This window comes from Pelodiscus sinensis, chromosome 12 (assembly GCF_049634645.1).
Source record: "Pelodiscus sinensis isolate JC-2024 chromosome 12, ASM4963464v1, whole genome shotgun sequence".
In the NCBI taxonomy this organism is placed as follows: domain Eukaryota; kingdom Metazoa; phylum Chordata; order Testudines; family Trionychidae; genus Pelodiscus; species Pelodiscus sinensis.
Window position 1 is genome coordinate 835621 of NC_134722.1, and position 24008 is coordinate 859628.

The window sequence follows — 24008 nt, forward strand, 5'->3', positions numbered from 1 at the left end:
TGCCGCACAAAACGAGTCGAATTGGAACAGACACAGAGGAATACGAGTCTATTGTTTGTAGCTACTCTCAGAAAGAGAGACCAAAAGAAAACGATCCGACAGTAGAATTCCGACTGGGGGAGAAGGAAGGAACCGACAGCCAGGTTCCACCGGTGGGGAATGGTGAACCTACAGCAGAATTTGTATCACAATGGAGACCGATGATTCCTCAAGCAAGTTTTGTCCTATGCAGAAATGATCTGAGAGATACGGAGGGACAAAAGCACGTAACCCCAACCCTACAAGTGACACCACCTGGGCAGACACTGTGCCAATGCAGATCCCTGGTGACTGACATCAGTGGGCACTGTATGACGGCAGGATCCCCCCAAGTGGATTCTGCTGGTAAGCCGGGGGCTTAATATGATTCCATTACATAATGGTTAAACTCCAAGGGGTGATGGGGGCAAGGAGGCCAAGAGGTTTGTTCCAATTCTATCAGCCCTAAGGAAACTTTTATGCCTTTTAGGTCTACCTAACCGGTGCCCAGACACCACAGTGAAGGTAGGAAGCCTGGTGCTAGGCAGAACTGGTCAGAAAAGCTCTGATGGGACTATTTTCCCTCTAAAAATACAGTTCTTGTGAAATCAACACACTGTGTGAAATCATGCTGATTTAATTTTGGTTTTGGGGGGGGGGGAAGTTCTGACAGTGCTGAAACATCACGTTTTAGGAATTAAATGTTTCAAAATGACTTTTTGTTACACTTTTTAATCTGGCATTTCAGTTGAATTAAAAGGACAACATGTAAATGAAACATTCCCACCGATTCCAAGCAACGCAACAAAGTTCAGAGTTTTCCATAGTGGAAAACTGCAGGTTATAGTTAGATTTGAAATAAAGCCAAATTTGAAAACCCTTCCTAAGACAGAATTGGTTCCCTTCAGCCAGCCCCAGTGCCCTCCGATCCCATAGACATCTGCAGAGGCAATCAACAGACAGGCCCATGGGGATTTAAAACTGTCTCCGATTCAGTTAGAAGTGGAGGCGACCAAGGGGGGTAAGCGTCTAATTGTAGGGTTTAAAACAACTGTGGTCAGGATGAAAGGCAGCAGAAAGGCCTTCAGAACCAGGGCACATTTTTATTTTTAATTTGTAGATTTGGTGAAATCTATGCGGCTGCTTTTAGAGTTACGGCAAGGGGAGGGCATTTAAAAGGTCTAATTCACGATAAAATGGATTCATTTTTTTCCAGCTCAGTTTAACGACCATTCACCATTAATAGCCACATTGCTTATTTAAAAATGACATTAATTTAGTTTTTCAACCACAACAAAAAAGGGCATTGAAAATAGACCCGGGGGCGGGGGGGTGGGGGAAGGGAGATGCAAACCGGCTATGGAACACCAGAGCCCAGGAGCTGTATTTTTGTTCACTCAGCCATATTTTAGACAGTGCACTAAATTATACTTGGCAGACTGAAAATAATCCAGAGATTATTGAATTATAAAACAAAGACATTTGCCCACCAAGTATGACATTAAAATAACATCAGCGCTGTCAAACAGACAATGCAAGCAGGACCGTCAGAGTTACGGGGGCGCAGGGACAAGTGGTTCCCCAACATCAGACAGAGGGCTGGCTCCTCGCTCAGACTGCCAATTCCTTCCTTCCCAACCTTAGCGTTGCATGTCAATGTCATTCTGGGGGTGAGAAATATCAGCCATATTATTAACTCCACGGTATTTCTGTTTGAGACTCAAATAGATTATGGAGTCCTCTTGAGAGAACAGGCGCTGTGTTGCATTCTGCAGCAGAGGAAGCATTTGCCTTTGCACAGGGCTCCGTGGAAAAATATTTTGCCATTTCATCTAGAATTGTTCGGATTTTTCCCCACTGGCGCGCTGGGTGGTTTTCACACGGATACTTTGCTATTTTGCAAGGAAGATCTAGGTTTGGGCTGCAAAAAGAGGGCCTGCTCCAAAGTGCAAGGAAGCAAATGGAAAGACTCCCAAGGATTTCATAGCTTTGGATCAGCTTATGGTGAGTTGTCTCCCAGATCAAATGTGTGACGATTTGTTCTGTAGCCAGACTGTGATACCTTTCACTATAACATGTGTAGCCCTGCACACAGCTGACTAAAGATTTCACCAGCAATAATTCGCTTGAAAGCACATGACCGTGCGTGTTGGCTTGGGCAATACCTATGAATGCACCTGGACTGTTAACTAAGCAACTGGCTGTTACCTAATGGTAATAGCCAACTTCTTGGTGACTATTATTTACATTGGACTCCAAGGGGAAGTCGTTGAAACACTGAATTCCACTTGCACACAAATGGAAAGATACCTTTGTAGCAGTTCACATACTGTGCCCCAATCTGGCATGTAGCCTCTTCTCAGCGGCCAATAAGCATCATGCTAGAGAACTGTCACTACTCATAACATCTCCTTTTATCAGCACTGTGCTCTTGCAGCCCCTGAGTGACTCTGCTAGCTATCATGGAGCACTGAGGCTGCAAGATGCAAGGAGACGACCACCTGGCTCTTGGCCAGAGTCTGCTCTACACGAAACCATCGGCTAAATTGAGGGCAAAGTCTGCTTTAAATTCTGGGTTCCCCTTTTTGCAACTATAAAATCTGGCAGTAGGACAACCTAAAAGGGTCCGGTTAAGATTTGTTTATATACTGCGATTCATTTGGTTACAAATTGCCTGAGGAAGATGCCTACCACATATAATTATTGGCATTCGTGTTTATCCATTGATCGCAAATTGCTTCACAAAGTCTCATAAACATTCTCCTTGGTTTGGGCCCAACACTGAAAAGTACTTAAGCACATGCTTAAATCCATCCCTATAGGCTCAAGACATACACATGGCTTAAGTTTAAACATGTGCCAAGGTGTCATTAACTGACCGAACATGAGGCATGGTCTTAAGTGTTGTCCTGAACAGGGATCCTTTCCTGAACTGGAGCCTTTACCCTATTAGGACTTCTATATATGGAGAGTTTGAGTCATGTGAGTAGTTTCATTCAAGTCCATGAAGCTTCCCAGACAAGTGCTGGCAGAGCAGGGTTCTGTGTTAATTGTAGGTCACTCAGTGACTTAATGGCAGTCAGCAACGGATCCAAGGTCTCCTGACTTGCAGCGATGTCAGTCTGCTAGACTATACTGCCCTATTTACTGCCATGAAACCTTCAAGAACTGTTTCAGAATTCAACAAAACAAAGAATAGGGTAGACTTTTCTACAGACACATCTCCACTTTCTGGAGGACTGCCACTCTGGCAATCGAACTTTCAGGGTTCGATTTAGCAGGTCTAGTAAAGACCCACTAAATCGAATGCTGAGGGCACCCCTGTCAGCACCTGTATTGCTCATGACAGCGAGGAGTAAGGGAAGCCAATGAGAGCATTTGCTCCTGTCGGCCTCCTGCTGTGGAGATGGTGCCAAGTTCAGCTTAAAATATGTCAACTCCAGCTACATTATTTATGTAGCTGGAGTTGTGAACCTTAAGCCGATCTTCCGGGTGTAGTGCAGACATGGCTTAAGAGTCCAGCAGCCTCCAAAAGCTGTTCTATGAACACGTTAACTGGGACACAAATGAACCTGATTGCTCCTGGTGGGGCAGTAAGCCAGGTATGTCCCAATGTTAATAACTTGCTTGACCATGTAACTGATCTGCAGCCACTACTCTTTTATATTTTCAAGGATAATTTAACAAATACATGTGCAAATACTTACTCAGATTGAGCCAACCAATTGGTTAACTTTTCTCCCTACTACTGTGTCTTGCTGAATTGTAATTTTGCTTGCATATGTGGTACTCTTGCACTAATTTATCATAGTAAGATTATAAAAATAGAACTGGCTTGTGTGTAATATGCTTAATTGTTAATTTACCTAATTAAATTTAATCCATTTATATCTTTCTGGTAAAATGTCACCTAATACGAATACAGCAATGAATGGGACAAAGTGAAACAGATGCTCAAATCTGTTGTGCTGGAAAATTAAATGATTAGAAAATGCTGTTTTGGTTTGGTTTGGGGAGGGCGACATGATTAGTTATTTTTCTTAAACCAATATTGTATACAGATTGGTATTTTAACATTAGTCATTTCTTTTACAAGTAGTATTTTCAAGTAGTATTTATGATTATGTTAGTTTGCATATAATTAGTAAAAGATGATGAGATGCTGCCTATACCTTAAAATGCCTAACTTCTTTGGTCAAAGCTCAGCGAATGTTTCCTGAAACAACATATATTTCTTAAGTTACATTTTTCTTTTATAGGTATCAGCTATATGGCTCTTGTATTTAAAAGTGTTAAACATTCTATGGCAATGAAGATCAACAGGAAAAAAAGACAAGAAATTCTAACCTCAAGAGTTTAAATAAATTATCATCTTTGTAATTCTGCCAGAAATCTCCCAGTTGGGAGTTAATGATTTAGAGTTTGCTGATCTGGCACAAATCCAAGAGCCTCCAGTTGCTTAGTGGATAAAACGTTGCCTTTTCACTGCTTGGATCCAAGTTTCCCTTCAGTCTGAGGTGACAGCAGCATCCTGGTCGCTGCTCAATTCTTGATGGGCAATAGTAGGCCAAATGGCAAAAGCGCTTCTGATATTGGTCTTAGGAACTTTGGGGCTCTGAGAAGGAGAATGTATTTCCCCCCTAGAGAGAGAGGCCTCCTGTCATCACTAAATCCCTGATTAAGGAACAGTCTTGGTGGTGGTAGGTTTTTTAAACTAGTGAATAAGGAAAACAAAACAAAATTCCAAAAGCCTCACCACCACCCAACTACTTATCCACCCAACCTACCTACCGATCAACCAACTCCCCTGCAATCCACGAGGAAACCAGTCTGGACTCAGAATTCCAGAAGTCATAATAAGGATCAGATAAAAGTGAATGCTTCGTTTTCCTATGAGAAAGACACATCTGACGTGCAGTGGTTCCATGCGAATAATGCCATGTATTTGGCTCCTACGTGTCCCCCTTTACAGTTTCTTTGTATTTGCAATTGAAGGATTTAATTTCTTCATTCAGAGATCAAAAACTAATACATGAAATAAATAATAATAATATGATATAAATAACATGAAATAAAATATAATGATGATGATGATGATAACAAATTCCAGAAAAAGCTTGCATCGCTTCAACCAGTAACCAGATCAGCTTCATATTTTCAGTAGGTTTTAAGGATAAAAGTCTCAAAATAACCTCAGGGTTTGTTGTGTATGGGTCTCTCTCTTTCGGGCATATGGAGCTAATTGTATTTTATCATTAAATATTGAATACTGTATTGGCTGGGATAACACTGGACTATCAGCATTGCTTTTCAGGAATGCTGCTTCGTACACAAAAGCATCAGCCACTCCACTTACTGCTTTTTCTTCAATATTTTAAACACTGTCTGGCTTTTTAAAAGGTGATTTCAAGGCCATCTAATTGAGAAAGTGAATTCCTCTGCTAAACCATTTTTATTAGACCATTTAAGGAGTAAATCTTGCAGCTCTTATGCGTATCTGGTTTATCCAGCTTCCAAGTGTTTGGAAAAATCTCATTTTAGGGGTTTCTTCGGCCTCCCTACCAGCTAAAATGACTCGTCTCAGTGCTTGGGAAGCCACTTTTTTCAGGGATCATTCCATTTTTAACTCTCAGGTGGAGTCAGGAATTTTAAATGACACAAATACTCCAAATATCTCCTGTGCTGGGAGTTAGATCTGCACTTACTGGCTACTGACTGGAAATGTACGCACAAGTACCAGCTGGCCAGCGCTTCAGAGCACATCAACCCTGAGCAACCTGGTTTAGAGGATAAACACAAATCACAAAATTGTGCTTGCAATCTGGCTAGTTCAATTAATCACATTTCAGTCTCCAGTCTGCATATGTATGTAGGAGGAGGTCACATTGACCTTTTCACGTGACGATTGTAACTGCACCCCTCTTCCAACGGTCCTCCCGAGCAAAGCAGAGTGAATGAGAGCGAGAGACAAACAGAGAAAGATCCAGGAGAAACAGGGAAAGACAGAGATGGGGAAGCCGAGGAAGAATCACTTCTCCTCAGACTAAGGAGACTATGTGAGAAGAAAGTAGGTCAGACGGGAGAAAATTCTCCACACAATTAAGAGCCCAAATTGTCTGACTGCAAACAGGGATCCCATGGAAACAAGAGATCTAAAGCAGGGCTAAAGAGTGTCTCTTATTCCTCAGACTTTATTGTTCTCTGCATGTGTGCGTTTGTTCTAAATGTCCATCTCGAGAGGTAGGTGTTCAACAACCAGGAAGTGCGTGCAAGATGAGCAGTGACGTGTCTACTACAGTATAAAGTGTATGTTATACACGCACTCAGAAACACAGCACAGCAATTAGACACGTACACAGGAAACTATATAGATAAAATACATGCATATTGACATCCACCCATCATTTATCCTGTAATCGGTACTTGCTCACAACACACAGAGAGGCTCTGTGAAACTAATTCTGAAACAAACCCTTCACACCACATCTTACATCTTGGCGCCACAGGCTACACACAGACAGCGGAAACTCTTGCTGACATCCGTAGGCGGGAATGGCAGCACAGACTCCCTGGCCAGGGGTGTGCTGCTTTCAGGTATATTTTCCATTCACTCCCAGGCTGCCCTAACCCATGAAAAGCCCCCTGCTCACCTCTCACCGCCACCCCAGCGGCTGCCCTTTTACTCTTGCTATGTATTTTACATGGTCTCAGTGTGCCCATGTGACACATGGTGCATCTGTGGCGTGTCACCCTCTCACGATACTGGGGGCACTAGACAAGGCGGTCAGATAGGAAGAGTCTGCCCCCCAAGCAAAGTGTGTCCCCTCGTTCCCCATGCCGATCCTCAGCGCTGCGAGGAATCCTACTTGCTGCCCAGAAAGGGATTTTACGCTTTATGGTGGAAAGACTAAGGCAGCCAGACTCCTGTTTTCTCAGCAGAGCCAGCTCACATTCGTATGGACGGGAGTTGCCCATGCGCATGCAGAGAGGAGAGCCCCGAGGCTGGGTGTGGAAGTGGGAAGAAAGTTGTTCATTAGAACACAAAAAGTACCTAAATGGGAGGTCAGAAAAGCTGGTCGCGTTAAGGAGGCAGGAGGGTGGGGGCAGAATTTATTTACTGCGCAGCACTCGTGAGTGGAGAGTGTAGAAATACAGCCCTGGGGGAGCCAGCCTATTGTCTTCAGTGCCCTGTGGACGTACGCGCTGTCTGTGCACAACCCCCCTTCTGTATTGACCCGAGGGTCAGAGGCACACATGCTGGCCTTGAACTCGCCGTCTGTCTCCCTGCCATATTAATTACTATTCCTCTATGCCAGGGCCAGAAAACAACCTTCACTGCATTAGTGCTAATTAAGAAGGGCGAGCTTCCCATTCGGGCTGCCTGATTTGCCCTCCTCCACATATTCAGAACAGGAAGGAGGGCTGGCAATCTTATTAACAGCAGACGGAAACACCTTGGTAATGCTCCTATCGGACAAACAAGACCTGCAATCCCGAGTCTCTTATGCAGAACGCCATTCATCACGCGTGCTAGCGTCAGCAGTCTGGGAAGGGGGGAGGGAGAGCCAGAAAGAGAGAAAAGTTTCCAAGGTCTGTGAAGTCTGTGTCTTAGGCAGGGGCGTCTTCCTTTGCAAATACTCGCACCCCAAAGCAGTCTCTGGGTGAGCAGCCCAGTTCAGTTCATTGGGATCGTAGTGCCTTGGACACAGCCAGCGGTCACCGACGCTTGTGGGATGAGAATCAATTGCTCTCTAAAGACTATCCCCAGTGACTCTTCCCACCAGAAACGGGGTTGGTTTTACCGGAACGTTCTGGAAACAGTGCCAGGCCGAAAACATGTCTCCGTGAGTGGCACCCATTGAAATAAGCCTTTCCACGGGCATTTACACCAATTCTTTTACATCTCTATGACAGGAGGTCCCATGTCATTTCACACATACGAACTCATGGATGTCCATCTCGGTCGAACGTATGGAATCCGTTTCCTCCTCATCAGCCTGCTCTTCTTGGCCAGGGCATTTGCCCATTTGAATTAGCCGTGTAATAAAGAGCAGGCTCCTGCAGAGGGTAATGGAGCTCAAGGTGCATGTCCTAGTCAAATGCTGCAGTGACCCTTCTAGAATGGATTCCCAGCACTGAGAATGTATACTTGGAAACAGTGGGCTAGGGAGACTCTACCAATGGGGCCAGTGCAGTGGCGTGGTAAACAGAACATAACAGTCAGACTAGGTCAGACCAAAGATCCACCCAGCCCAGGGTCCTGTCTGCCGACAGTGGCCAATGCCAGGTGCTCAGAGGGAGGGGACACAACAGGGAATCCTCACAGGATCCCTCCCCTGTTGCTCATTTCCAGACAAAAATAGCAGGACTCTACCCAGCCATGCAGAAGGCCCACGTATGATTGATCAGACCTGATCACACCTCTGTCTGGCTGGAAACGCTACAGAAATCTTACTTGTGCCTTTTCCTCCTGAGCCGCTAAATACTGCCCCTGGCCCACTAATGCTGCCAAGACTTATAAGGGGGAACCTGGAGTCAACCCAAAGGAAAAAGAAAGCCTCATGGATTTATGAGCCGTCCTTCCTTGCTCGCTGGCTTTTGGGGGCCAGGGCATTACATATACTTACCAACAATCGGCGGCTCTTGAGCACTGCTCATTCCACTGGCAGGATCCAGGCTGCCGGGAGCAAGGGAGTAGCAGTCCCTGCCCATGAGCTACTGGAGACCATGAAGGTGGGCAGTGGCAGCCAGGGAGAGGATGGAGGTAGGGAACTCAGACTTGCTCTGGGGAAGCCTCTGGCAGAAGGGATGCCATGGGACTGCTCTGGAGGTTAAGCTGGATTGCCCAGGAATAAGAGGCCCTCGTACTACTGCTTCGACCCCCTTGCGCCAGTGAATCAAACCCATTGGGTCTAAAGAGGAGAATATACCAATATAGGGATTCAGGAGGAAAATGGCTTTGCTCAAGAGCTGCAGGACAGCAGACTTGGTGCTCACCAAAATGCAAAGCCTCTGGCTTTCGTGTTACATACGTGCTGAATGTCTTCCCCAGAAATCTCCCCATGGAAGCTGTGATTTTCACACGTTTACCGCGGTTTCTTTTGAAGTTACACCTTTCGAGCTAATGATGCTCCACGCGGCCCGAGGAAGGAGCCATGCACGGACTGAGCAACGTTGCTGGCCCATGTTCTACCTTTAGAAGAAACAAAGGTCGCCAGAGGTGCTTCAAGGAGAAGATGCTGTCACACGCCACGCCTTGCCGTGCATAAGGAGCTCGAAGCACGGCCTACTGGACACACCCCGGCTCCCTCATGCACAGTTCAGTGCGGTCTGTGAAATCGTGGCTGCTTTCTGCTGGAGCACTCCAGGAGGCCTTCCTTGGACCCCCCCAGCTACGTCTACACTGCAGACTTCTTGTGCAAGAACTGTTTTGAACAAGAGCTCTTCTTGCACAAAGGTCTTGCACAAGAGCGCGTCCACACGGCTTTTGCACAAGAGCGTCCATGGCAGTGTGGACGCTCTCTTGCGCAAGAAAGCTCCGATGGCCATTTTAGCCATAGGAGTTTCTTGCGCAAGAAACCCCTGTTGCCCATCCACCCTGCCTTCTTGCACAAGAGGGCTTATTCCTCATGGGGAGAGGAATAACTCTTGCTCAAGAAGCCCTCTCTTCTGCTGCTTTACTGTAAATTTACTTGCGCAAGAACACACATGCAGTGTAGATGCTCTGCAAGCTTTGTGCACGAACAGCCGTTCTTGTGCAAAAAGCCTGCAGTGTAGACATAGCCCCCGACTAAATGAAATTACAGATCCAGCAAATTCAGTTTGTCCCTGGGAGGTACCTGTCAGCAGCCATCAGGGTCTGACTGGCTCACGGCACACTAGGTATCACACTGAACTGTTTTGAAGTTTCAGCAAAACCAATCCAGCCATTCTGAGCTGCAGGGCCTGCACACGACCTCCCCTGACATTGCTGATCCCAGCTGCTGTGGTGTATGGCACCAGAACTGAGACCCTAGGGTGGAGGTGGAGGGAGCAGCCTAACATTCGCACCCAAAGTGTGCTTGTAATGAATGGACAGGAGGAGTGCTGACCAGCACCTGGGCTATGTCTAGACTGCAGGCTTCTTTCGAAAGAGCCTCTTTCGAAAGATCGCGTCTAGACTGCAGGCGGATCTTTCGAAAGAGCAATCCGCTTTTTCGAAAGAGAGCACCCAGCGAGTCTGGATGCTCTCTTTCGAAGACAGCCTTTTTACATTGAAGAACGCCTTCTTTCGAAAGAGGAACTTTCGAAAGAAGGCGTTCTTCCTCGTAAATTGAGGTTTACCGCCATCGAAAGAAAAGCCGCGTTCTTTCGAAATAATTTCGAAAGAACGCGGCTTGAGTCTGGACGCAGGGGAAGTTTTTTCGGGAAAAGGCTACTTTTCCCGAAAAAAACCCTGAGTCTGGACACAGCCCTGGTGACTAAGAGGATAACTCAGGTAGCTAGCAAGGGTGTTGGCCAGGGGGCCGAGAGAAAGAATGGATATAGAGGGCTGAAATTTGAATTGTATAAGATTCCTTTCCTGCTTTCTTTGTGGGGGAAGAGCTAAACCAGGAGTTGAGAGACACAGAATGATTTAAACCCAGGCAGGACTGCCATGCCTCCAAGGAATTCGGGGCATGGAAGAGGACTGAATAAAGAGAAAATTGAAAGTAAGTAAAGGGGGAAAAATGTGAGTCTAGTCGCGTTCAGGGTAATTTTTCTTTATTTTGTAGTTTGGTTTGAACTGCTCTGTGTGACTCTCTGCCTCCCCTCCCCATTTACCATCTAGCATTATTTCCAGAGATTTTCCTCTGTGTTTTAATTTGTTTTCCTTAGTTGCTCTGTAATATCTAACAACCAAGTCTGCTTTATCAAGTTTTTCTTTTGTTTTGTAATAAAAATCATGTATTTTAAGGTGCTGATTTGATTCCTGTGTCCTGGAAGGTACTGGAGGTTGGTCTGTCTGTGTGTTGGCATGCCTCAGACTGAGAGGTCAGCTACCAGAGACAGCAGCTTGGTTTTCTCTTTTCTTTTTTTGGGGGGCGGGTTCAAGTGTTCACCCGTTTTTTTAGGGACAACATAATTTGATGGTGGCAGCAACTCCCCAAATCTGTGTATTGTGATTCTGGTGGGAAGTTTTTTGTAACCAGTTCCCACAGAGGCAAGGTTTTAAAGCCTCTTGAGGGCCCTCACCTTCTGCACTCGGAAGGTATGTCTAGACTACGTGGCTCCGTCGATGGAGCCATGTAGATTAGTTTACTAGACCTGGGGAAATGAAGCAGCTATTTAAATAATCGCCACTTCATTTACATCAAAATGGCTGCCGCGCTGTGCCGATCAGCTGTTTGGCGGCACAGCGCGGTAGTCTGGACGCTCCGCGGTCGACAAGGGAATGCCTCATGGAATGAGGTTTACCGGGGCGGTCGACTGCGGAGCATCCAGACTACCGTGCTGTGCCGCCAAACAGCTGATCGGCACAGCGCGGCAGCCATTTTGATGTAAATGAAGTGGCGATTATTTAAATCGCCGCTTCATTTCCCTATGTCTAGTAAACTAATCTACATGGCTCCGTCGACGGAGCCACGTAGTCTAGACATACCCAGAGTGCCAGGGTGGGGAACAGCCCTCACTGTGCTAAATATTTTTCAGACTAAGGAAGACCTGGTCCCTGCCCCACAAAGCAAATGGTTTAAAAGAAAAAGACAGTTGAGAGCTATGGAGAAGCAACACTCCACTCAAAGCAGAGGCGCTCAGTCTGTGGTCCAGAGACCACCAATAGTTTGCAGAGCACTTGTTGATGGCCCATAAACAAAGGGGCTGGTCACATGACTATGATTCGCCTCCTTACCTGTGGTTGCTAAATTTCACTCAGCCAGCCAAGGTCACATTCAATATGCTTCTAATGCTACTTTTCCAAGCAAGGAGTCAGTGTTGACACAGGGATGTGTCAGGAGAAGTGGTCTGAGCCAGTGTGAATGGGAGGGCAGATGAACAAAATATAACTCACATTATGAAAAACGAGTGAGAATCCCTACACTACGCACATCTCTTGTAAGAGCATAAGTCCTGGAGATAACTATGTTACCCTTCAACCAGCAGTGACATAAGAGGGGTTTGTAGTCCATTAAGATCTCTTGGGATGCAATTCTCTCTAAGGCCAGGTCTATATGGCTACGTTTACACTGCACAGCTATTTTAAAATTAGCTCTTCTAGAATAGTTACTCAAACAGCTTATTTCAAAATAGCACATCTACACTGCAGGGAGGCCTCAAAATTAGTCTGAGGCCGGCTTCCCTAATGTAGACATGCTATCTTGATGTAGAGTCCCAGGAGGAATAACTTAGAATGGCCCTGGTGAGGGGCTATTTCAAAATAACAGAAGTGGAGCATCTACACATGCCTTATTTCGAAATAGCTATTTCAGAATAGGTGTTATTCTTCATAGAATGAGGTTTACAGAAGTCAGAATAAGCCATCTGTTATTTCAAAATTATTTCAAAATAATGGAATTGATGTGTAGATATTTTGGAATAACGGCCATTATTCCAAAATAACTTTGCTGTGTAGACACACCCTATGGCTTCCCTTACTCCTCACAACTCCCAGGAGTACTGGAGGCAATCAGGGGTGCCCTCAGCATTTGATTTAGTGGGTCTTTACTAGACCCACTAAATTGAATGCCTTAAGATCGATCTTTGGCACATAAGTATGGAACCGGCCTACGTAAATTTTTTCAGAAGTGTCCGTTTGTCTGTTGAGCACATGGTCAGGGACATGATTCTGGGCCCGGTACAGAAGAGCAGATGGAGGTGCCAGTGTTACTGCCGTGTTTTTTGCCAACAGAGTCTTTGGAGGCAGAAAAAGACCTCAGGAAAAGAGATGCTGCATTTTAAACCTCACAGCTCAGACCTTGCTCCCCCCCTTATTCTCCCAGCCTTATAAAAATAGAAAGAACACATGTTCCCATTAGTCACTTGCTAGAGGGGAGCTGGGGGGGATGTGCTGACAGTCTGTATGCAGAGACCTAATTTGAATACAATTTGCATATTCCAGATAGACAAAGTGCAACTGTATTAAAAACACACATGCACAAGAGCCCTACAAAGTGAGACAGAAGCCTGCTGACATTTACCAGAAACCAAACCCTTTGCTTGGTATGTTTTCCAATCTGCTCAGGAGGGCCCCTCACGGCTACTAATGCCCAGCACAGCTAGTTTCAGAGAGGCTTTCAATTAAATGCCTGCTTGCCAAGAGTGGTTTGTATATATGCAAAAGTGAGGCCCCAGCACTCCTCCTGGGATCGTGAGAAAGATATAATTCCTCTCTCCCGGCACTTCTGTTTGCTAGGCCAAAACTCAGAGGCATCATTTTGGGGATAATCAGATACAGTAAAATGTGTTTCCTTGCACTTCCCTAAGCCAAAATTCCGCCTGCATTTTCAAGTATTCACATTGGCGGAATGTGTGTCTGAAGGTTATCTCAGGTCTGAATGCAAACCAGCCCTCCTCGCTGGCTCCCTCTTCATCTCTCAAAGCTCAGTGATCTCTGGCTTGAACATAACCTCGAGGAGTTCAAAGGTTAAGTTTTGGGGATGCAATCAGTGTCCTAGCAAGATAGGACAAGACTGCATTGAGGCTGTGCTAAGGCACTGCCGGGGGGAGGGGAAAAGGCCTGCATCACACAGGTGTCTGTTCCCAACACAGCGCTTCACATGGAAAGCAAGCACAGGGGCTGTATCGTCAGCAGGGTACATGCCTACTGCCTGTGCCCTGAGCTAACCTTTGTGACTTTCAGTTCTAACGGGCAATCGCTGTCGATTTCCAACATGCGGCTTACGTGGCTCTAGCTGTTGATCTCTTGTGAACTTTTGGTCAGACAAAACATTATATTCCTTGTTTTTTCAGCACAGCACCACAGGCCCACCACCCCTCAAGGCAAAAATAATGCCCTGCCTATTATTTTTCACAGAGTGTGAAAGAAAGGGGAAAGGGGAGTTTCCTCCTTCTACACTCCATAGGTAACATGATTGAACTGCATAGACAAAAACAGTAAATCAGTGTCTAGTTACAATGATAAAAGGACATTTTGGGATAGATTAGACAGGTAAAGCAGCTCCCTTCACCACAGGCCTATAGAACTTAATAGGAATGAACCCCAGTAGGGTTCTGTAGTAATTTTGCAGAATTACTCTACAAGGATCTGGGTTTTAAAGGCCAATTTTGAGCCACCTGATTCAGTTCTAGCACAAGAATGTAGTTCACTATTAAATTCTATAAGATGGTGCCAAAAAAACCTGCACAAGTGTATTATAGTCTATCAAATTCTAAAGGGCTTCTGAAAGGAATTCACCTTTGTCTGCCACGTTCCTGCTATCCATCTTATCACATCCTCCACTTACATGCTGTCTCCAAGCCAGCCTCTGACGGCCGTGTTCAATACCTGGCCAAAGGCACCCTCCTTTTCCCTATTCTATGTAGGCTCGCACAACGTGCCCGCCACGTGGCATGCAAACACATTTGCGAAGCACATTAAGCAAGATGACTAGCATCTGCCAGGTGTGGTTCTTACTTTCTTCCTCTTGCTGGGTAGGAAATTGTGGAATTATTATTAATAATTATTTTATTATTTGCATTGGGTGGGGAGGTGCTGTATGATATGTTGCATGTTTACAGCAGCACAGTGAAGGAAAAAGAAGTGTGCTTGGCTAGGCACTGGGAACAGAACGTGGTGAGGGGTGAGGTAGCTGCATGGGAAAGAGTAACTGGTCATGTTAACAGTGTACCCCAGCGGGGAGGAAAAACGATTGCAAGCCACCCCGAAACACCTCAGCTTCTATAGCTAGGAATGGGGAACCATGAAGAAGAGGAACAGAGTAGTCTGCATGGCCATATCTTGTGATATAACAATTGGAGTTTGATTTAGTGTTATCCATCATGGAACACTTTGCAGAGTCACTGTCAAAAACTAGCCCCTGTGTCTGGGAGGAGCAACCAGCAAGGGATGGCTTTGGCTTTTACAACCTTATTTGTAAAAACAGCGGCGCTCAGTAAAACAGACAGCAATGCAATAAGATTTTGCATCATGCTAGCAACAAATAGACCAGAACTTTCTCTGGTGCCTTGCAGACGCCATGCATATCAAAGCATTTTATATGGCAATGAGCTAGATGCTGGTAGCACAAAGACTGTGCAGTCAAAGGAGGCAGCTGTTATTTCCAGTAATGGCTTAAACATAGCCTTGGACATCAGGACGTGTTTTATTGACAGGGTCAGACAGAAAAAAAGAAAAGAAGGAAAAAGAGAGAAAGGCGAGAAAGAGAAAGAGAAATGCAAATGCCAGGCTTCACGAAAGAAATAATGAGTAGTTATTTTAGTGCCCTGATAATTACCAATTTTCTACATTTATAGAAAACTTCATAAATACTGAAGTGAGTTGGTATTCTCTATACAGGTACTGAAGCAGTATGAATATGGAAATTCATTAATTAGCACTAGAACTATTCATTACAATTTGAATGTAGCATAATAACAAACAGGTATTCATTATATTCCCACAAATTCTACATTGCTAGACTGACCTGGCTTTTCCTTTCAGACTGTAAGAGCAGCAGCGAGATAAACAAACACTGTGTGAGCGAGCGAGATGAGCGGGAGGAGACAGACAGAGAGACACAGACTTGCTGGTGAGCTTGAAAGGGAAGTAAATGCTTCTGCACTCCATGGTACAATCAGCTGGCTCAGGTTTATGGCACTGAGAGGAAAGAGCCGCATTGAGCTATCTGGTTTCATCGGGGCTCGTGGGCTGTCTCCACAGACAAGAGTTTGGGGAAATGTCTCCCCACGCCAGTGCACACGCGAGGGGGCATGGCCGTGGGCACCCAGCTGCTGCGGGAGAGGACATCGGGGGCTACGATGCCAGTGACTGACTGAGCCCTCGCTGCGCTGCCAAGAGCCGAGCTGGGTCAGCGGGACATCTCCCAACTGCACACATTGTAGCGAGGCCTTTGGGGCTGATGTTAACACAGGAGCAGGCTGCTGGATCTTGATCCGGGAAAGGCGACTGAGTGGGCCGCTTGGCTGTGTGGACACCTGTGGCTGGCCCAGGGCTCGGTTACAGGAGCCTTTCACTGCAGTGTGGATGGCGCAGGGGCCTAGGATCCAGCAGCTGCCTTGACCTGACCATCTGCACCCCAGTTACACAGCCCCTTTGCCAAGCCCGGTGAGCTGAACTGACTGGCCAGGGCCAGCTGTGGGTTTTAATCGCAGGGTTCACGCACCCTTGAGCATGGGAAACACTCTGGGCTGGAGAAGGCTGAATTGGGAAGGACTCCATTTTGGATTTCTACCCTCCTCAACCAGAGGCTGGGGGCAGGGTCTATACCCCCGGACTGACAAGCAAGCTAGTTATTCATCCGCTAGTTATTGACCCCCTTCTTCTGGCTCCAGTGTCAGCGACAGTCGCGGGACCGTGCGCGGATGCCTTGGCACGGCTTTCCCTGTGGCCGTCAGGCTGGAGACCCCGCTCGGCAGCTGTACAGGGTGCACACGACCTCAAGCGACAGAACCCGTGTCCCGGCTGACATTAGCGCTGTCAGCTGCCTTTGATGCTGCCATCCTCAGGGCTTGTGGCTTCGCCGGCAGACCTGAACAGAAGATGGGGCTGCCCTCAGGGGGTGTCATTCTCTCTCAATCCCACGGGAAGTATTTGGCAATTGCTTATCTGCCCTGAGGGCTCTCTTAGGTGGGGCGCCACAGGACTGCTCTCCCCTCCCCCATTCCACGTCCACATGGAGCTATTAGCAGGGTTCGTGAGGAGCGTGGCCGAGGGCACGTTTGGCATGTTAATGTGCTGACAGATAGAACAGATTTCTTCCTAATTAAGAGGGTGCAACCGAGCATCTTCCTACGTCTGGCAGAGACTCCTCTGCCATGGTGTGGGCAGTGGGCTCGGGTTTCTTGGTCTTATTGGCTTGGATTGGCAAGCAAAGCTCTCGGCACCAGGTAGGCACGACCAACTGGACACGTGTTAGGCTGAAGCCCGGACTCTCAGTAGAGTGCAAGCAGCAGGAGGCTGCCAGGAAGCCACTGAACTACTTCCGAGTGTCAGACCTCCTACCAAATTGCTGCAGAGACGCTTACGCATGGCTACAATCTGCACATCAGACTATGCCGAGAGCAACCCGCAATTATACAATTAGATGGATACACAAGCTTCCCGTTAGTGTTTATTTCTGCTGCCAATCATGCTGCTTACTGGAAAACAAGAGCTCTTAACATCCACTGTGATCCTTCACTCGCTCATTCTCTCTCACGGCAAGAGATTTTGCTGATGTACTTTGGTTTTTTAGCATCCTTGTAAATCCCCACTTTAAGGCCACTCCTTGGTGCCTCTGACATTCAGGTTTATTTATTGCTGGAAGGAGACCCAGGTCTGTATGTGATGAACAATATGTCTCACATAGACAGCTGTTGGGGGGGTCAGGAAAGCAGGACAGAAGAATCAGATCTGTATTTCCCATGAATAATTTAACTGACAGAGGTAGCAGCTAGAAAACCTGCAATGTTTTTTTAGGAAAAGGCAATACTATTATTTTTAATTGGCTTAATTTTATTAGGTCATCTCTGTTCTACAGTGGGGGCCCACAGGGAATTGGACGGGGAGAAGCTGCTATGCTCCGACTTGTTTTACTCTTACTACCATGCTTTAAATGACGAAATGTTGGGTGCATTATTAAAAAAGATGGCAGAACAAATCAAATCTAGATGACCTTCAATCTCAGACGCTTCCAGGAGGTCTGTATCCAGCTTGTATCAAGGCACGTGTGATGGGAATTCTTTTTCCCACCCTTTCCATCAACACGTGCTGAAATGGTTAGTAAGCATCAGATGCGACTCACGGGCAGCACTTAACTCTTGCTTGTGCTGGGTATAATCCAAATGCAGTGAGGCGTATGTCCAAGTGTCAAGCTAGTCTATGCACCAAATCTACTAGGAAGAATGTAAGTCTAAATGAGGAGAGAACAGATTTTTAGGCTCTCATATGCAAAAATGCATATGCATAAGCTGTGCTCGATCATGGCAGCTACACGTGCAAATCTCAGGAATTCATGTTTGCTGTTTGCCCTGGAATCAAAAGTGCACATGCCCCAGTGGTAGATTTTATGTAGGTGTATAACTAAAAATCTCGTCATTCCCCTTGACCGATTGACTAATGGCTTTAGAGCAATCTGGGTTGAATCCCAACACATGCTCCATTGACTCCTATGGAAGGTATTTGAAAGACGGCCAGCTGAGCACCAACTGATCCCGATCCAATGTGCCCACCCACAACAGCTGTTCAGACCAAAGATCACACGGAAAAGCTCATCTCCCTCTGACTAGATCTCTCGTCACTCAGTCCTGCGAGCGGAGGGACACCACCCATCCTTCCTCACTGAAGTGCTCACCATTTTGCAAGTGGGTGGGAAAACTACTCAGCTACTCAGAGGGTATGTCTACACTAGCCCCCCAGCTCGAACTAGGGGGCTAGTGTAGACATACCCAGAGAGAGCTGCTTTGGTCCCTGACACAGGTTGCCGGGAGCCCTGCCATCATTGGTAGCAAGCTGTTTCAGATTCAGTGAATCTGGAGAGCATACCGAGGTGGACATAATAGGGATGCTCAGGACCCTATCTGGGATTGCTCTGGCAGAGCCAGACACGGGCCCACTTACCTTTCTGAGAAACAACACATTGTGGTCAACCTGGTGGTGGGCTGCCCTGAGGACCCTTTCCCCCTCACAGGGCCAGCTTTCTAATTCCTTCCTCTCAGACATTTTAATCCTCAAGGTTATCTCACTATGCTACAGGATCACCAGCTCCTGCCTGCATTTGTAGATTAGCAGCGCCTGCCATTAGCAAATTAGAAATTTGTCAACCCCCACCCCACTTGTACAGATGGATTTCTCCTCCATTCAGAAATGTGTTAGGATTTCCATTTCCGGGTGTTCTTCTCAGCCACACAAAGCACTTCAATCTCTCACGACGGGCTGCAGCTTTCTGGTGGGGTCTGGGCATTTTACAGCAACGGCTGAGCAAAGACCCTACATTCTCCGAATGGGAAGAGCGGAGCCATGCCACCAACAGCTGGTCTTCGTTCGCAAACCACGTTCACATGTGGGTTTACTGTGCAAATGCCACGCTCAGAGGAGGATGAGATCGGTACATGGAGTGAGCATCCACCTGCTCAGCACGGTTCCCTTGGCAGTGATGAGGGAGTAGGCGGGAGCAGTGTTATTTCAGCTGGGACATGTGTGTGAGTCAGTTGGTAACTGTCCTGAGTTATCAAAGGAGGGGATTTTGGTACCGATCTGGGTTTCAGACCAGTGGGATGGCTTGGTACCCAGATGGAATCAGCTTTCTGTCCTTATGGAGTAGTATCCTTCCTTACAAAACAACAAGGAGGTGCTTGGCCTAGAAGCTCTCTTGGTATTGCCAATTGGGAGACTGGTTTCTAAGGAACGGGCAGGATCTCTGTACTGGTGCTGGGAAAGAGTATTCCCGAGGGGCCAGGGTGCAGTCTAGAGCTGTTGAGAAGGAAAACTCTCCAGAACAATGTTTTATAGTTACCTTAGGAAAACAGTTTTGAGCTCAGCTGTGAAATGTCACCATTACGGTCCTCAAAGAACTTGCCCCACTGTCACTGTTTGAGAGTGAAAAGGTGTAGGAAACATCCCAATTCAAACTGATGTATTATCACATCACTTTTTCTAGCATTTTGGAGCCAAAGACGGTAAAGGTACCAGCCCCTCATTCATTTCTCTCACAAATCATTTTGAAGTCCAGGGTGGGATTAAAACCATGTTCGAAGCTCTCAGCTTCCCATACTGGGGCTGCACTAAGCCTTTAAAATTGATGCTCGGCTCTAGAGACGAGACCCAGAACAATAATTTTGCCAGATCTGCTGCTTTTGCCAGTGATCAGTGGAGTGATGAGAGGTCTTGTCCAATGTTTTGTTCAGAAATCGGAACGTATTTGGGGGCATTTATTCACCAAATGGGAAATGATTTTTCTGGGACTACTCCCGAGATTCCGACCACAAAGAAGCTGCATGATGTCTTGATTTGCTACATGCGGGTGACTCAGAGCACAGAAGGTGGATTCAGGGTTTACTGCAAGACAATTTGTCTCAGCAGCATGTGTGTAAGGTTGGACGGCCATTTGGATTGAACGTTGGAAGCGGCCTTTGTGTACATACGACATAAGGACTCTGCTTCCTCAAGAGTCGAGAGACAAGCAACACTTCGCCCTAAACTTTCAAGGAGGTGCACAGAGATTCAGCCCCAGCATTTGTCAGTAGGATTGAATCGAATGCTCTGAACATGCACATAACATTACACTGGTCTTCTCAGCTGGTCCCCCTGGCTTCTGGGTAAAATGTTAGTACTGCCACCTACCTCAGTAATACTAGAAAAACAGCTGCATGTTTCTCATGGTATTGCAATGGGACCTTCTTAGCGTTATGGTTCAGAAACATGGGAAGTACAACTGGGTAAAGAGTACAAACGTCTGGTACATTTTGCCATTGGGCAAAGAGATTTTTATGTAATTAAGAGTCATTCAGGAGGCTGCGTGCAAATGGATCAAATTATACTTCTGAATTTCTAACATCTCCTGAGTGGAAAGTACTTGCTGGCCACCTGCACTGAACTCAGGGGAGAAAACCGGGGTTTCAGCCCTCAGAACAAAGGTAGAACTCGGAGAATCGCGATTATAAAATTCAGTCACATTTTAAAATTTTCTGCTACAATAATTCACTTTATGTAGAATTAATATGGCTGATTGAACGTTTGTGCTGTAATTTACTTATAATTAACATTTTATGGTGAACAGATTTTACCATCTCCTTCATGCTGTGAACTCCAAGCCATAGGTCAAAAATGGAGATGAAACAGATAAGCACAAAATATTCTCACTGAAATATTAATGAGATTTTAATTTAGTGCTTTAAAAACACATCTTTCATCAATGCCTGTGTATCAAACCATTATTTTAATTTTAAAAAAAATCACATTAAAAATATAACGAACGTTTCTCCCTAGTTGAAAAACACTGAAACATCTGTTCTGAAGAGAGTGCTCTAGGGCCATGGCCCCCAACCATTTCTAGCATACGGACTCTTTTCAATCTACTACAATTCTACCGACTCTTCCAAACAATATAGCTGTGCCTTCAGCCTGCATGCCCCTCGGCCCACTCAGAAACCAACGCAGGCAGAGGGACATGCTGGCTGTGAGCAGTTCCACACATTTATTTTCATTTCTATTTTAAACTTTTTGAGGACCCCTGCAGTACTGTTGCAAACCACCAGGGGGTCCATGGTGCACAGGTTGGGAACCACTGCCCTAGGGGATGGAAAGGAGCAACACACACTCAGCTATGGAAGGATCATGCATCCTGGACTGGATGCATCATAACGCCCCCTAACACTTAACCAAGTACCAGCTGTGGGCCTCGCCGCCCCATGAAGGTACCGTCTAGCTGCCGAGATGCCATGTGCTCTGGTATTACGTGGAATCCTTTTTAAAGGGATAGGAAGGTTGGTTAAGAATTAGACCCTCACCTTTCCTCCTATGGCCTTCTCAGTCCCTGTGGCCCACATCACTGTTCTCCCTGGCCCCCAGGCTATAAACTGGACACTATCTTGGAATTTCTCTAGACCCACATGTCCAGGCTATGCCTAAATTTTGCTGCTTCTTCCTGCACAACCTCCCTAAGCTCAGTCCTTTCTTTTCCATGCACACAGCTCAAACTCAGCCAGGCCTGGCCTCCTTGCCGGCACTGACAAGTGTCATCGTAACTTCCCTTAAATCCACTCCAAATGCTGCTGCGAAGCTCCCTGCCCCAGCATTGTCTCCCTCTTTTGTCCTCTCCCAGGCTCCCCCTGGCATGCCACAGCAAACTAGAAACTCCTTGTCACTATTTACAGACCTTCCACTGCTTTGCCCCGTTCCATTGCCCCATTTCTCTTGTCGCCAGCAGTGCCAACCTCAGTCCAGCTTCACCTCCCGACCTCTGCGCTTTCTCCCACGTCGCCCATCCTAGGGATGAGCTCTCCAGACTCAGCGTGCAATCTCACTGCACGGCCCTCAGCAAATCTCTCCTTACAGCTCCCGTCTCTCATGGGGTCTCCACCAATGCTCAGGCAGCTGCTCTTCTGTGGTCACTGATCCTCATCGTCCCCCTGTTACCTCAGACTCTCCCGACTGACTACTGGAGCCACCTGTTTGCTGTAGTCACACACTTTGATGACAAGCTCTTTAAGGGATGGAGGATATACTGTGGTGATATTTCAGGGTACCTCCAGTATCCCGAAATAGCTATTCCACGAGGGTCTTCTAAGCAAGCCCATTATTTTAAAATATAATGGGCTCGCTATTCCAATGTCCCTGTAATCCTCTCTCCACAAGGCTCAAGGGACGCTTTGGAATCGTGGGTCAGTTCAAAATATGGTGCCGTGTAGGTAACGCCAAATTACGAAATAAGCCATTTCGAAATTAACTCAAAACAAGCTATACAATACGCATTGCTCCAATTGGGCAGCTTATTTAGGGTTAAGGGTGCAGTGTAGACGCATCCGGAGAGTTTTTGTTGTGTCCTTGGGCCCTACACCCAACTGAGATTCCATAGCACCAGAGGAAGCACAGCACAGGCGCCTGGGCACCAGTCAGACTACAGAGATGTGCATTCAAAGCTCTGCTCCATCGCATGCCCCCCACGTGACCTGTATCAAGAGCATGCAGGATGCAGTGGGAGCAGAGCACAGTTAGCCCTTCACAGGCGCACCTCAGAGCACGGCGCTGCTGGTCAGCTCTAGAATAGTACAGCACTTCCCACCAGAAACATGGATTTTGTTCATCCTTCTCCAAAAAGAGTTGACCACACTACTGGTTCTGCTATGGCTTCATTAAACCAGGAACATGCTTAAAAATCACCAAGCAGATGTTTAAACCACTCTTTAATTCCAGCACTGCAATCTTCTTAAACCACGTGTTTTGGCAAATCTTGTTGTATTACATATCTTTAGTAAACAAATACCAGGTGTTGGCCTCAGAAACCACCTTATCTTTTTAAGCTGGATAAGGCTAAATCTGAAAAACGAGAGAATAATGCTCCACCACCAGAAAGATACCATAGAACTTATGAGAAAACATTTTTCTTCATGATCTAGCAGGGGAAAGTAAATCTGAAAGGAACTTGGATAAAATCCCAAATCCTCCAAATGTTAGGGGTGTAGTAAAACAGACACAGAATCACAGAATCCTAGGGTTGGCAGAGACCTCAGGAGTCATTGAGTCCAGCCCCCTGCTCAAAGCAGGACCAACCTCAACTCAACCATCCCAGCCAGGGCTTTGTCAAGCCGGGATTTAAAAATCTTTAGGGCTGGAGATTCCAACCCCTGCTAGGGAACCCATTCCAGGGCTTCCCCACCCTCCTCGGAAAATAGTTTTTCCTAATATCCAACCTAGACCTCCCCCACTGCAACTTGAGATCATCGCTCCTCATTTTGTCATTTGCCACCACTGAGAACAGCCTCTTTCCACTCTCTTTGGAACCCTCCTTCAGGTAGTTGAAAGTCGCTATCAAATCCCCCCTCACTCTTCTCTTCTGTGGACTAAATAAGCCCAAATCCCTCAGCCTCAGGACCAACCTGGGTATGTCACCAGGCTGTGCTCCATTACTACAGTTCCCTGTATACATGTGTGTTGTCAAACACCTGAAGCCACACCAAGAATGGCTTAGAGAGCCAGGAAACGTGGGTCTAGGATATGAGCAAAGACGTCAGCAAAAAAATCATAATTCAATGGAAATATTTTATTCCCTTCATTTCCCCGGCCGCAGTAGCCCATTGAAAGGACTGATTAGAATTTCAAATGAAACGCTGAATAATACGAGCACTGTAAGTCAGTTATAAACAGCCTTTAAAAATGT

At 46.3% G+C, this 24008-nt stretch overlaps 1 protein-coding gene across 3 annotated transcripts in view; it reads right to left on the minus strand.

Moving 5' to 3' along the window:
• ZFHX3 (zinc finger homeobox 3) overlaps positions 1-24008 on the minus strand; it is a 1230042-nt gene that overhangs the window by 533375 nt on the left and 672659 nt on the right. The window lies entirely within an intron of this gene.